Here is a 13,238-nt window from a genome sequence, read left to right as displayed (position 1 = left end):
GATTAGCTTAATTACTCGACTACTGTTTGTCGTAGCCCTAATTCTTAGTATGGCTAGATGGGGGACAAATTGGTCTATAACATACTCAAAGGACATCCCCGTATCTCCAGTAGAAACAGAGTTACGAGCCTGCAAAGTTTATTTTCAAAAATCAAAAGTAACCTTCTAACAATAAGTGAGACAAAAAGTAAGTTGACGACGATATTGAGGTAGCCTCAAGTTTAAAGTATCCTTGTATGGGGAGCAAAGAGTACTATAACATATCCAAAGGAGATCCCATTATCTCTTGTAGAACAAGAGTTATGAGCCTCCAAAGTTTAGTGCAAAAATCATAAGTAACATAATAAAAATAAGTGAGACGATACCAAAGTTGACGAACATTTTGCTTAATATCTCGGCCCCTGTTTGTTGTAGCTCAATATTTTTAGTATGGTTAGATGGGGGACAATTTGGACTATAACATATCCTAAGGACATCCCCGTATCTCTAGTAAACACAGAGTTATGGGCCTGCAAAGCATAGTCTAATGCATTTCCTTTGGACGGGTTGTTTGTTTACGTTTAGCTTAATTACTCGGCCCCTGTTTTTCGTAGCTCAATGTTTTTAGTATGGTTAGATGGGGGACAAATTGGAATATAACATACTCAAAGGACATCGCCGTATCTACAGTAGAAACAGAGTTACGAGCCTCCAGAATTTAGTCTAATGTATTTCCTATAATCCAATTTGTCCCCCATCTAACCGTACTAAAAACATTGAGCTACGACAAACAGTAGTCGAGTAATTAAGCTAATCGTAAACAAACAAACCCCTCATAGGAAATCCATTAGACTAAATTCTGGAGGCTCGTAACTCTGGTTCTACCAGAGATACGGGGATGTAAATAATGTGACCTTGACACAAATGTTCGGATAATTATAAAAAAAACTTCGCGGTTTCGAACCTGTGGCCTTCCGAGAGTGAGGCGGATGCGATAACCGCTACACTAAAGATATGTTATTATTTTTAATCGAAAGAACAGGGTCAAGTAATTAAGTAATACGTGAACAAACAAACCCCTCCATAGAAAATGCATTAGACTATACTTTGCAGGCTCGTAACTCTGTTTCTACTGGAGATACGGGGATGTCCTTTGCGTATGTTATAGTCCAATTTGTCCCCCATCTAATTATACTAAAAACATTGAGCTACGACAAACAGCAGTCGAGTAATTAAGCTAATCGTAAACAAACAAACCCCTCCATAGGAAATGCATTAGACTATACATACTAAAAACATTGAGCTACGACAAACAGGGGCCGAGATATTAAGCAAAATGTTCGTCAACTTTGGTATCGTCTCACTTATTTTTATTATGTTACTTATGATTTTTGCACTAAACTTTGGAGGCTCATAACTCTTGTTCTACAAGAGATACTGGGATCTCCTTTGGATATGTTATAGTACTCTTTGCTCCCCATACAAGGATACTTTAAATTGAGGCTACCTCAATATCGTCGTCAACTTATTTTTTGTCTCACTTATTGTTAGAAGGTTACTTGCATTTACTTGAATTTAGTCTAATGTATTTCCTATGGACGGGTTGTTTGTTTACGTTTAGCTTAATTACTCGGCCCCTGTTTTTCGTAGCTCAATGTTTTTAGTATGGTTAGATGGGGGACAAATTGGAATATAACATACTCAAAGGACATCGCCGTATCTACAGTAGAAACAGAGTTACGAGCCTGCAAAGTATAGTCTAATGCATTTTCTATGGAGGGGTTTGTTTGTTCATGTATTGCTTAATTACTTGACCCTGTTCTTTCGATTAAAAATAATAACATATCTTTAGTGTAGCGGTTATCGCATCCGCCTCACTCCCGGAAGGCCACAGGTTCGAAACCGCGAAGTTTTTTTTTATAATTATCCGAACATTTGTGTCAAGGTCACATTATTTACATCCCCGTATCTCTGGTAGAACCAGAGTTACGAGCCTCCAGAATTTAGTCTAATGTATTTCCTATGGAGGGGTTTGTTTGTTTACGATTAGCTTAATTACTCGACTACTGTTTGTCGTAGCTCAATGTTTTTAGCATGGTTAGATGAAGGACAAATTGGACTATATCATACTCAAAGGACATCCCCGTATCTCCAGTAGAAACAGAGTTACGAGCCTGCAAAGTATAGTCTAATGCATTTTCTATGGAGGGGTTTGTTTGTTCACGTATTGCTTAATTACTTGACCCTGTTCTTTCAATTAAAAATAATAACATATCTTTAGTGTAGCGGTTATCGCATCCGCCTCACTCCCGGAAGGCCACAGGTTCGAAACCGCGAAGTTTTTTTTTATAATTATCCGAACATTTGTGTCAAGGTCACATTATTTACATCCCCGTATCTCTGGTAGAACCAGAGTTACGAGCCTCCAGAATTTAGTCTAATGTATTTCCTATGGAGGGGTTTGTTTGTTTACGATTAGCTTAATTACTCGACTACTGTTTGTCGTAGCTCAATGTTTTTAGCATGGTTAGATGGGGGACAAATTGGACTATATCATACTCAAAGGACATCCCCGTATCTCCAGTAGAAACAGAGTTACGAGCCTGCAAAGTATAGTCTAATGCATTTTCTATGGAGGGGTTTGTTTGTTCACGTATTGCTTAATTACTTGACCCTGTTCTTTCAATTAAAAATAATAACATATCTTTAGTGTAGCGGTTATCGCATCCGCCTCACTCCCGGAAGGCCACAGGTTCGAAACCGCGAAGTTTTTTTTATAATTATCCGAACATTTGTGTCAAGGTCACATTATTTACATCCCCGTATCTCTGGTAGAACCAGAGTTACGAGCCTCCAGAATTTAGTCTAATGGATTTCCTATGAGGGGTTTGTTTGTTTACGATTAGCTTAATTACTCGACTACTGTTTGTCGTAGCTCAATGTTTTTAGTACGGTTAGATGGGGGACAAATTGGATTATAGGAAATACATTAGACTAAATTCTGGAGGCTCGTAACTCTGTTTCTACTGTAGATACGGCGATGTCCTTTGAGTATGTTATATTCCAATTTGTCCCCCATCTAACCATACTAAAAACATTGAGCTACGAAAAACAGGGGCCGAGTAATTAAGCTAAACGTAAACAAACAACCCGTCCAAAGGAAATGCATTAGACTATGCTTTGCAGGCCCATAACTCTGTGTTTACTAGAGATACGGGGATGTCCTTAGGATATGTTATAGTCCAAATTGTCCCCCATCTAACCATACTAAAAATATTGAGCTACAACAAACAGGGGCCGAGATATTAAGCAAAATGTTCGTCAACTTTGGTATCGTCTCACTTATTTTTATTATGTTACTTATGATTTTTGCACTAAACTTTGGAGGCTCATAACTCTTGTTCTACAAGAGATAATGGGATCTCCTTTGGATATGTTATAGTACTCTTTGCTCCCCATACAAGGATACTTTAAACTTGAGGCTACCTCAATATCGTCGTCAACTTACTTTTTGTCTCACTTATTGTTAGAAGGTTACTTTTGATTTTTGAAAATAAACTTTGCAGGCTCGTAACTCTGTTTCTACTGGAGATACGGGGATGTCCTTTGAGTATGTTATAGACCAATTTGTCCCCCATCTAGCCATACTAAGAATTAGGGCTACGACAAACAGTAGTCGAGTAATTAAGCTAATCGTAAACAAACAAACCCCTCCATAGGAAATACATTAGACTAAATTCTGGAGGCTCGTAACTCTGGTTCTACCAGAGATACGGGGATGTAAATAATGTGACCTTGACACAAATGTTCGGATAATTATAAAGGTCTTTGCATGTTCCAAGCAAAAAAAAAAACCTCGCGGTTTCGAACCTGTGGCCTTCCGGGAGTGAGGCGGATGCGATAACCGCTACACTAAAGATATGATATTATTTTTAATCGAAAGAACAGGGTCAAGTAATTAAGCAATACGCGAACAAACAAACCCCTCCATAGAAAATGCATTAGACTATATTTTGCAGGCTCGTAAATCTGTTTCTACTGTAGATACGGGGATGTCCTTTGAGTATGTTATAGTCCAATTTGTCCCCCATCTAACCATACTAAAAACATTGAGCTACGACAAACAGTAGTCGAGTAATTAAGCTAATCGTAAACAAACAAACCCCTCCATAGGAAATCCATTAGACTAAATTCTGGAGGCTCGTAACTCTGGTTCTACCAGAGATACGGGGATGTAAATAATGTGACCTTGACACAAATGTTCGGATAATTATAAAAAAAAACTTCGCGGTTTCGAACCTGTGGCCTTCCGGGAGTGAGGCGGATGCGATAACCGCTACACTAAAACAAACAACCCGTCCAAAGGAAATGCAAGTAACCTTCTAACAATAAGTGAGACAAAAAATAAGTTGACGACGATATTGAGGTAGCCTCAATTTAAAGTATCCTTGTATGGGGAGCAAAGAGTACTATAACATATCCAAAGGAGATCCCAGTATCTCTTGTAGAACAAGAGTTATGAGCCTCCAAAGTTTAGTGCAAAAATCATAAGTAACATAATAAAAATAAGTGAGACGATACCAAAGTTGACGAACATTTTGCTTAATATCTCGGCCCCTGTTTGTCGTAGCTCAATGTTTTTAGTATGTATAGTCTAATGCATTTCCTATGGAGGGGTTTGTTTGTTTACGATTAGCTTAATTACTCGACTGCTGTTTGTCGTAGCTCAATGTTTTTAGTATAATTAGATGGGGGACAAATTGGACTATAACATACGCAAAGGACATCCCCGTATCTCCAGTAGAAACAGAGTTACGAGCCTGCAAAGTATAGTCTAATGCATTTTCTATGGAGGGGTTTGTTTGTTCACGTATTACTTAATTACTTGACCCTGTTCTTTCGATTAAAAATAATAACATATCTTTAGTGTAGCGGTTATCGCATCCGCCTCACTCTCGGAAGGCCACAGGTTCGAAACCGCGAAGTTTTTTTTTTGCTTGGAGCATGCAAAGACCTTTATAATTATCCGAACATTTGTGTCAAGGTCACATTATTTACATCCCCGTATCTCTGGTAGAACCAGAGTTACGAGCCTGCAAAGTTTATTTTCAAAAATCAAAAGTAACCTTCTAACAATAAGTGAGACAAAAAATAAGTTGACGACGATATTGAGGTAGCCTCAAGTTTAAAGTATTCTTGTATGGGGAGCAAAGAGTACTATAACATATCCAAAGGAGATCCCAGTATCTCTTGTAGAAAAAGAGTTATGAGCCTCCAAAGTTTAGTGCAAAAATCATAAGTAACATAATAAAAATAAGTGAGACGATACCAAGTTGACGACGTGGCACAATGGTTACCGCGTTCAGCTGTTAATCGAAAGGTTGGTGGTTCGAGCCCACCCGGGAGAGGTGTTGTGGGGTCTCAAATGTAACGTAGAAAGCCAAAGTTTTTCCACAATACCTGACAACAATTTAATTTCTGAGCTTCCGTGGCTCAATGGTTAGCGCGTTCGGCTGTTAACCAATAGGTTGGTGGTTCGAGCCCATCCGGGAGCGGTGTTGTGAGGTCTCAGATGTGACGTAAAAAGTCAAGGTTTTTACACAATACCTGACGAGCATTTAACTTTTGGGCTTCCGTGGCGCAATGGTTAGCGCGTTCGGCTGTTAACCAATAGGTTGGTGGTTCGAGCCCATCCGGGAGCGGTGTTGTGAGGTCTCAGATGTGACGTAAAAAGTCAAGTTTTTTGCACAATACCTGACGAGCATTTAGCTTTTGGGCTTCCGTGGCGCAATGGTTAGCGCGTTCGGCTGTTAACCAATAGGTTGGTGGTTCGAGCCCACCCGGGAGCGGTGTTGTGTGATCTCAAATGTAACGTAGAAAGCCAAAGTTTTTCCACAATACCTGACAACCATTTAATTTCTGAGCTTCCGTGGCTCAATGGTTAGCGCGTTCGGCTGTTAACCAATAGGTTGGTGGTTCGAGCCCATCCGGGAGCGGTGTTGTGTGGTCTCAAATGTAACGTAGAAAGCCAAAGTTTTTCCACAATACCTGACGACCATTTAATTTTTGGGCTTCCGTGGCGCAATGGTTAGCACGTTCGGCTGTTAACCAATAGGTTGGTGGTTCGAGCCCATCCGGGAGCCGTGTTGTGAGGTCTCAGATGTGACGTAAAAAGTCAAGGTTTTCCACAATACCTGACAACCATTTAATTTCGGAGCTTCCGTGGCTCAATGGTTAGCGCGTTCGGCTGTTAACCAATAGGTTGGTGGTTCGAGCCCACCCAGGAGCGGTGTTGTGGGATCTGAAATGTAACGTAGAAAGCCAAAGTTTTTGCACAATAAATGACGACCATTTAATTTTTGGGCTTCCGTGGCGCAATGGTTAGCGCGTTCGGCTGTTAACCAATAGGTTGGTGGTTCGACCCCATCCGGGAGCGGTGTTGTGAGGTCTCAGATGTGACGTAAAAAGTCAAGGTTTTTACATAATACCTGACGAGCATTTAACTTTTGGGCTTCCGTGGCGCATTGGTTAGCGCGTTCGGCTGTTAACCAATAGGTTGGTGGTTCGAGCCCATCCGGGAGCGGTGTTGTGAGGTCTCAGATGTGACGTAAAAAGTCAAGGTTTTTACATAATACCTGACGACCATTTAATTTTTGGGCTTCCGTGGCGCAATGGTTAGCACGTTCGGCTGTTAACCAATAGGTTGGTGGTTCGAGCCCATCCGGGAGCCGTGTTGTGAGGTCTCAGATGTGACGTAAAAAGTCAAGGTTTTCCACAATACCTGACAACCATTTAATTTCGGAGCTTCCGTGGCTCAATGGTTAGCGCGTTCGGCTGTTAACCAATAGGTTGGTGGTTCGAGCCCACCCGGGAGCGGTGTTGTGGGATCTGAAATGTAACGTAGAAAGCCAAAGTTTTTGCACAATAAATGACGACCATTTAATTTTTGGGCTTCCGTGGCGCAATGGTTAGCGCGTTCGGCTGTTAACCAATAGGTTGGTGGTTCGACCCCATCCGGGAGCGGTGTTGTGAGGTCTCAGATGTGACGTAAAAAGTCAAGGTTTTTACATAATACCTGACGAGCATTTAACTTTTGGGCTTCCGTGGCGCATTGGTTAGCGCGTTCGGCTGTTAACCAATAGGTTGGTGGTTCGAGCCCATCCGGGAGCGGTGTTGTGAGGTCTCAGATGTGACGTAAAAAGTCAAGGTTTTTACACAATACCTAACGATCATTTAACTTTTGGGCTTCCGTGGGGCAATGGTTAGCGCGTTCGGCTGTTAACCAATAGGTTGGTGGTTCGAGCCCATCCGGGAGCGGTGTTGTGAGGTCTCAGATGTGACGTAAAAAGTCAAGGTTTTTACACAATACCTGACGAGCATTTAACTTTTGGGCTTCCGTGGCGCAATGGTTAGCGCGTTCGGCTGTTAACCAATAGGTTGGTGGTTCGAGCCCACCCGAGAGCGGTGTTGAGGGATCTGAAATGTAACGTAGAAAGCCAAAGTTTTTGCACAATACCTGACGAGCATTTAACTTTTGGGCTTCCGTGGCGCAATGGTTAGCGCGTTCGGCTGTTAACCAATAGGTTGGTGGTTCGAGCCCATCCGGGAGCGGTGTTGTGAGGTCTCAGATGTGACGTAAAAAGTCAAGGTTTTTACACAATACCTGACGAGCATTTAATTTTTGGGCTTCCGTGGCACAATGGTTACCGCGTTCAGCTGTTAATCGAAAGGTTGGTGGTTCGAGCCCACCCGGGAGAGGTGTTGTGGGGTCTCAAATGTAACGTAGAAAGCCAAAGTTTTTCCACAATACCTGACAACAATTTAATTTCTGAGCTTCCGTGGCTCAATGGTTAGCGCGTTCGGCTGTTAACCAATAGGTTGGTGGTTCGAGCCCATCCGGGAGCGGTGTTGTGAGGTCTCAGATGTGACGTAAAAAGTCAAGGTTTTTACACAATACCTGACGAGCATTTAACTTTTGGGCTTCCGTGGCGCAATGGTTAGCGCGTTCGGCTGTTAACCAATAGGTTGGTGGTTCGAGCCCATCCGGGAGCGGTGTTGTGAGGTCTCAGATGTGACGTAAAAAGTCAAGTTTTTTGCACAATACCTGACGAGCATTTAGCTTTTGGGCTTCCGTGGCGCAATGGTTAGCGCGTTCGGCTGTTAACCAATAGGTTGGTGGTTCGAGCCCACCCGGGAGCGGTGTTGTGTGATCTCAAATGTAACGTAGAAAGCCAAAGTTTTTCCACAATACCTGACAACCATTTAATTTCTGAGCTTCCGTGGCTCAATGGTTAGCGCGTTCGGCTGTTAACCAATAGGTTGGTGGTTCGAGCCCACCCGGGAGCGGTGTTGTGGGATCTCAAATGTAACGTAGAAAGCCCAAGTTTTTGCACAATAAATGACGACCATTTAATTTTTGGGCTTCCGTGGCGCAATGGTTAGCGCGTTCGGCTGTTAGCCAATAGGTAGGTGGTTCGACCCCATCCGGGAGCGGTGTTTTGAGGTCTCAGATTTGACGTAAAAAGTCAAGGTTTTTACACAATACCTGACGAGCATTTAACTTTTGGGCTTCCGTGGCGCAATGGTTAGCGCGTTCGGCTGTTAACCAATAGGTTGGTGGTTCGAGCCCATCCGGGAGCGGTGTTGTGAGGTCTCAGATGTGACGTAAAAAGTCAAGGTTTTTACACAATACCTGACGAGCATTTAACTTTTGGGCTTCCGTGGCGCTATGTTTAGCGCGTTCGGCTGTTAACCAATAGGTTGGTGGTTCGAGCCCATCCGGGAGCGGTGTTGTGAGGTCTCAGATGTGACGTAAAAAGTCAAGGTTTTTACACAATACCTGACGCGCATTTAATTTTTGGGCTCCCGTGGCGCAATGGTTAGCACGTTCAGCTGTTAATCGAAAGGTTGGTGGTTCGAGCCCACCCGGGAAAGGTGTTGTGGGGTCTCAAATGTAACGTAGAAAGCTAAAGTTTTTCCACAATAGCTGACAACCATTTAATTTCTGAGCTTCCGTGGCTCAATGGTTAGCGCGTTCGGCTGTTAACCAATAGGTTGGTGGTTCGCCCATCCGGGAGCGGTGTTGTGTGATCTCAAATGTAACGTATAAAGCCAAAGTTTTTGCACAATAAATGACGACCATTTAATGTTTGGGCTTCCGTGGCGCAATGGTTAGCGCGTTCGGCTGTTAACCAATAGGTTGGTGGTTCGACCCCATCCGGGAGCGGTGTTGTGAGGTCTCAGATGTGGCGTAAAAAGTCAAGGTTTTTACATAATACCTGACGAGCCTTTAACTTTTGGGCTTCCTTGGCGCAATGGTTAGCGCGTTCGGCTGTTAACCAATAGGTTGGTGGTTCGAGCCCATCCGGGAGCGGTGTTGTGAGGTCTCAGATGTGACGTTAAAAGTCAAGGTTTTTACACAATACCTGACGAGCATTTAATTTTTGGGCTCCCGTGGCGTTATGGTTAGCGCGTTCAGCTGTTAATCGAAAGGTTGGTGGTTCGAGCCCACCCGGGAAAGGTGTTGTGGGGTCTCAAATGTAACGTAGAAAGCTAAAGTTTTTCCACAATAGCTGACAACCATTTAATTTCTAAGCTTCCGTGGCTCAATGGTTAGCGCGTTCGGCTGTTAACCAATAGGTTGGTGGTTCGACCCCATCCGGGAGCGGTGTTGTGAGGTCTCAGATGTGGCGTAAAAAGTCAAGGTTTTTACATAATACCTGACGAGCATTTAACTTTTGGGCTTCCGTGGCGCAATGGTTAGCGCGTTCGGCTGTTAACCAATAGGTTGGTGGTTCGAGCCCATCCGGGAGCGGTGTTGTGAGGTCTCAGATGTGACGTTAAAAGTCAAGGTTTTTACACAATACCTGACGAGCATTTAATTTTTGGGCTCCCGTGGCGTTATGGTTAGCGCGTTCAGCTGTTAATCGAAAGGTTGGTGGTTCGAGCCCACCCGGGAAAGGTGTTGTGGGGTCTCAAATGTAACGTAGAAAGCTAAAGTTTTTCCACAATAGCTGACAACCATTTAATTTCTGAGCTTCCGTGGCTCAATGGTTAGCGCGTTCGGCTGTTAACCAATAGGTTGGTGGTTCGAGCCCATCCTGGAGCGGTGTTGTGTGATCTCAAATGTAACGTAGAAAGCCAAAGTTTTTCCACAATACTTGACGACCATTTAATTTTTGGGCTTCCGTGGCGCAATGGTTAGCACGTTCGGCTGTTAACCAATAGGTTGGTGGTTCGAGCCCATCCGGGAGCCGTGTTGTGAGGTCTCAGATGTGACGTAAAAAGTCAAGGTTTTCCACAATACCTGACAACCATTTAATTTCGGAGCTTCCGTGGCTCAATGGTTAGCGCGTTCGGCTGTTAACCAATAGGTTGGTGGTTCGAGCCCACCCGGGAGCGGTGTTGTGGGATCTGAAATGTAACGTAGAAAGCCAAAGTTTTTGCACAATAAATGACGACCATTTAATTTTTGGGCTTCCGTGGCGCAATGGTTAGCGCGTTCGGCTGTTAACCAATAGGTTGGTGGTTCGACCTCATCCGGGAGCGGTGTTGTGAGGTCTCAGATGTGACGTAAAAAGTCAAGGTTTTTACATAATACCTGACGAGCATTTAACTTTTGGGCTTCCGTGGCGCAATGGTTAGCGCGTTCGGCTGTTAACCAATAGGTTGGTGGTTCAAGCCCATCCGGGAGCGGTGTTGTGAGGTCTCAGATGTGACGTTAAAAGTCAAGGTTTTTACACAATACCTGACGAGCATTTAATTTTTGGGCTCCCGTGGCGCTATGGTTAGCGCGTTCAGCTGTTAATCGAAAGGTTCGTGGTTCGAGCCCACCCGGGAAAGGTGTTGTGGGGTCTCAAATGTAACGTAGAAAGCTAAAGTTTTTCCACAATAGCTGACAACCATTTAATTTCTGAGCTTCCGTGGCTCAATGGTTAGCGCGTTCGGCTGTTAACCAATAGGTTGGTGGTTCGACCCCATCCGGGAGCGGTGTTGTGAGGTCTCAGATGTGGCGTAAAAAGTCAAGGTTTTTACATAATACCTGACGAGCATTTAACTTTTGGGCTTCCGTGGCGCAATGGTTAGCGCGTTCGGCTGTTAACCAATAGGTTGGTGGTTCGAGCCCATCCGGGAGCGGTGTTGTGAGGTCTCAGATGTGACGTTAAAAGTCAAGGTTTTTACACAATACCTGACGAGCATTTAATTTTTGGGCTCCCGTGGCGTTATGGTTAGCGCGTTCAGCTGTTAATCGAAAGGTTGGTGGTTCGAGCCCACCCGGGAAAGGTGTTGTGGGGTCTCAAATGTAACGTAGAAAGCTAAAGTTTTTCCACAATAGCTGACAACCATTTAATTTCTGAGCTTCCGTGGCTCAATGGTTAGCGCGTTCGGCTGTTAACCAATAGGTTGGTGGTTCGAGCCCATCCGGGAGCGGTGTTGTGTGATCTCAAATGTAACGTAGAAAGCCAAAGTTTTTCCACAATACTTGACGACCATTTAATTTTTGGGCTTCCGTGGCGCAATGGTTAGCACGTTCGGCTGTTAACCAATAGGTCGGTGGTTCGAGTCTATCCGGGAGCCGTGTTGTGAGGTCTCAGATGTGACGTAAAAAGTCAAGGTTTTCCACAATACCTGACAACCATTTAATTTCGGAGCTTCCGTGGCTCAATGGTTAGCGCGTTCGGCTGTTAACCAATAGGTTGGTGGTTCGAGCCCACCCGGGAGCGGTGTTGTGGGATCTGAAATGTAACGTAGAAAGCCAAAGTTTTTGCACAATAAATGACGACCATTTAATTTTTGGGCTTCCGTGGCGCAATGGTTAGCGCGTTCGGCTGTTAACCAATAGGTTGGTGGTTCGACCCCATCCGGGAGCGGTGTTGTGAGGTCTCAGATGTGACGTAAAAAGTCAAGGTTTTTACATAATACCTGACGAGCATTTAACTTTTGGGCTTCCGTGGCGCAATGGTTAGCGCGTTCGGCTGTTAACCAATAGGTTGGTGGTTCAAGCCCATCCGGGAGCGGTGTTGTGAGGTCTCAGATGTGACGTTAAAAGTCAAGGTTTTTACACAATACCTGACGAGCATTTAATTTTTGGGCTCCCGTGGCGCTATGGTTAGCGCGTTCAGCTGTTAATCGAAAGGTTGGTGGTTCGAGCCCACCCGGGAAAGGTGTTGTGGGGTCTCAAATGTAACGTAGAAAGCTAAAGTTTTTCCACAATAGCTGACAACCATTTAATTTCTGAGCTTCCGTGGCTCAATGGTTAGCGCGTTCGGCTATTAACCAATAGGTTGGTGGTTCGAGCCCATCCGGGAGCGGTGTTGTGAGGTCTCAGATGTGACGTAAAAAGTCAAGGTTTTTACACAATACCTGACGAGCATTTAATTTTTGGGCTCCCGTGGCGCTATGGTTAGCGCGTTCAGCTGTTAATCGAAAGGTTGGTGGTTCGAGCCCACCCGGGAAAGGTGTTGTGGGGTCTCAAATGTAACGTAGAAAGCTAAAGTTTTTCCACAATAGCTGACAACCATTTAATTTCTGAGCTTCCGTGGCTCAATGGTTAGCGCGTTCGGCTGTTAACCAATAGGTTGGTGGTTCGAGCCCATCCGGGAGCGGTGTTGTGTGATCTCAAATGTAACGTAGAAAGCCAAAGTTTTTCCACAATACTTGACGACCATTTAATTTTTGGGCTTCCGTGGCGCAATGGTTAGCACGTTCGGCTGTTAACCAATAGGTCGGTGGTTCGAGTCTATCCGGGAGCCGTGTTGTGAGGTCTCAGATGTGACGTAAAAAGTCAAGGTTTTCCACAATACCTGACAACCATTTAATTTCGGAGCTTCCGTGGCTCAATGGTTAGCGCGTTCGGCTGTTAACCAATAGGTTGGTGGTTCGAGCCCACCCGGGAGCGGTGTTGTGGGATCTGAAATGTAACGTAGAAAGCCAAAGTTTTTGCACAATAAATGACGACCATTTAATTTTTGGGCTTCCGTGGCGCAATGGTTAGCGCGTTCGGCTGTTAACCAATAGGTTGGTGGTTCGACCCCATCCGGGAGCGGTGTTGTGAGGTCTCAGATGTGACGTAAAAAGTCAAGGTTTTTACATAATACCTGACGAGCATTTAACTTTTGGGCTTCCGTGGCGCAATGGTTAGCGCGTTCGGCTGTTAACCAATAGGTTGGTGGTTCAAGCCCATCCGGGAGCGGTGTTGTGAGGTCTCAGATGTGACGTTAAAAGTCAAGGTTTTTACACAATACCTGACGAGCATTTAA

General features: G+C 44.2%; 1 non-coding gene across 1 annotated transcript; it reads left to right on the top strand.

Moving 5' to 3' along the window:
• The first annotated feature begins 12,217 nt into the window (after positions 1-12,217).
• On the top strand, positions 12,218-12,290 carry TRNAN-AUU (transfer RNA asparagine (anticodon AUU)). Its single transcript has one exon. It is a non-coding gene; the product is annotated as a tRNA-Asn (tRNA).
• Positions 12,291-13,238: the final 948 nt, after the last annotated feature.

Source organism: Phalangium opilio, unplaced genomic scaffold (genome assembly GCF_054372755.1).
Source record: "Phalangium opilio isolate 3A_F unplaced genomic scaffold, DU_Popi_V2 ptg000019l_1, whole genome shotgun sequence".
NCBI classification, from domain to species: Eukaryota; Metazoa; Arthropoda; class Arachnida; order Opiliones; family Phalangiidae; genus Phalangium; species Phalangium opilio.
The sequence above is the reverse complement of the archived record's forward strand: the minus strand, read 5'-3'. Positions and strand labels throughout refer to the sequence as shown.